A 2,801-nucleotide genomic window follows, 5' to 3' on the forward strand; every position below is an offset into this window, starting at 1 on the left:
GTTTTCTACACGAGTTTTTCGCTCAAGTTTCTCACCTAAGTTTGTCACCTGACTTTTCTACACGATTTTTTCACCCAAGTTCTGCCCGTCGTGTGGGCTCATCCACGCACTGCAGAACTCCGTTGATCGAACTCATGATGATTTTCCTCCACAAACCGTTCACTAATATATACGGGAGGGTGGCGAGTTATGTCACCCGGCTGACCCACGCCTAACGCCCAAAGCCGACTCGTTCAACATGTTGCCTTCACCTGAGTGGAGGGTCGGTCCGCCCAACTCGTGGGACCACCCTCTCAACTCGCCCAACATCGTATAAACTCACTCTTGGTTCGTTCACTTCACATTTCGCACGAGCTCCTCGCCCGTCCTTCGCACGATGAAGGTGACTTGGACCAAGGTCTTTACATCCTTCCCCACCTAAATTCATTGTCGTCATTGACAATATCTCATCTCGGCAACCATTTGTCACCAATATCTCCATACCAAGGCATACACCCCACTGATATGTCATACATCGCAAAATCATCTCAATCCATGACCATCAACCACTCTGTCACAATATCCACATGCTGCTCCCCATCGTGGAAGGCTGGCACCTCCATCTCAAGCTACATGCTTCCTACAACAACTCGTGTCGACCTCATCATGTATCATCCTCATGTGAAATGATGCCATGATACTCCAACATAATGCTAACACATCTCTGCACACTGCATGCCCTCATGACATGAACTAGTTGGGTAACTAATCTAATTGTCATGCCTAAACCATGAGAATGTACATCCTCATCCCATCATCAGTCGTTTCTCTAAACATCCTATCACATCCTCATCTTGATGAAGAATCCATCTCCATATAAGTGTAAGCCATGCTCAGTCCATGAAGTAGTCCTCATCTCATCTGCAACATGTTGTCCATGATGTTTTCTGTCCAACGACATCATCCATCTGCAAAAAATCCCTCTCATCAATATGAAGAGATCATCTCATCAACTCCGACTCTCGATGTGCCACATCCAGGTTCGTGAAGCAACCTACATCACATCTGTATGTGTCATCCCTTAAGTCTGCCATAGAAACAAGTATACACATGTCTCATCCATCCATGGGATATCCATGATCATAGATAAATCAACTCCCATGTCTCAAAGGTGGTTAAGTCTCGACTCAACCCATGCCCAAGTGTTACCACCAAGGGATCATCATCATTGTAACTCCATCACTCCAAAGTGTCTCATATCGATCCTCCACATCAAGTCACTCTTCCAAGCCACACCCATACATGTACTTGAAAGTATGCATCCCATTCTGCATCAATGTCTTTGAAGTCAACTCCTCAATGCATCAAATCCTCCAAGTCCACCATATATGAAGTCCCTAAAAGTCACAACCTCATGTCATCATGAGCTCCATGAGCCATCTCCAACCAACATCTAGCAAGCATACAAGTCTCGGCCCAAAGGTTTCTACAAGATGACTCAGCTCTCCATGTAGTAGGACTACTCTATAGTCTTCTCACAACTCCATCCAAGTCCATGGCCTTGTTGTACAAGAGTGCACAACCTATCCATCGGCTCATAAGTAAAACATCTCCATGTCACACTAGAAAATCCACCTGCACAACATCCCTGCCTTGGCACTCCTCATTGGATGCCCATAAGTGACACCTCTATAAGTGCTCTTGCATAATGTCCCTGCATAGACAACCATGATCCATGTCTCCAACTTGATGTCATGACTAAGTTGGCCATGTAGTCAACCAAGTAAACCCGTCACAATAATCGGTCATCCTCATCCAAGCCTGCAATCTTCGATCTTAGTGAACTCGATCACCCAACCATATCATCGTCACATGAGTCTCTCCATCATAGCTCCCCCACTAAAGGTTTCACCAAGACTTGCTCTTGGTCTCGGCCATGAGAAGTCCACCCAAGTATCATCATATCCAAGTGTGTGCCATCCAATCTATTCATGAGTCATGCTGGTCACTTAGCCAATTCTCCATGTGGCTAAAGCATGACCAATCCTCCACAATGGTCATTATGTTCCTCCCTTATCACGGGCCTTTGCACTTTTCACCATAAGGTCACAAACAACCCCAACAAGTCCTGCAACAGTCAACAATCCTTGCTTCTCCATACAAGGTCTCATCATAGACATCCATGGTAAGACGCTCCCCTGCATTGGCAAACTGACTTTGCACTTCCATGCATACGGTTTATCTACCAAATTCTCGAGTGAAACACAAGTACCAATAGTACTTACATCATTATCATGAGGTTCCTCCATGTGAGTATCCTCATCCATCCATGTATGTAAACTGCATGATCCTAGTCCAACTTGATCAATCTCAAATTCATCCTCCATCGTTGTCACATCTACAACATCCTAAAACATCACGACTTCCTCTTCCTTGTTAGCACAATCTACAACTTCATCCTGCTCCATTGTCCAACCAAATTGAAGAAATTCGTCTTCAACATTCTTTTCCAAGACCTCAAGTTTATCTTGAATCCGGGGGTTCTCTTCTTTCAATCCTTCAACCTGTATAAGGTAAGCAAGAGCTTCCCTTCACATTATTCCAAACCTACCATGCCTTGTTGTTTAGCTTGGCCCAAGCACAAGGCTTCACCTTTGCTAAACATGTTTCACCATTCCCCTGAATCACCCTGATAGTCCACCTGTTACCTGCAAAACTTGAACTTCCTTTAAGTCTTCGGTCTTCGTAGAATCAGCTCCTTGATTCAGTTCACCAAGTTTATTGCAAAACTTGGACCAGCTCTGATACCACCTGTCACAAAG

The sequence above is a fragment of the Pinus tabuliformis genome, chromosome 8 (assembly GCF_031772625.1).
Source record: "Pinus tabuliformis cultivar Carrire ecotype Pingquan chromosome 8, CPIR1, whole genome shotgun sequence".
Classification (NCBI taxonomy): domain Eukaryota; kingdom Viridiplantae; phylum Streptophyta; class Pinopsida; order Pinales; family Pinaceae; genus Pinus; species Pinus tabuliformis.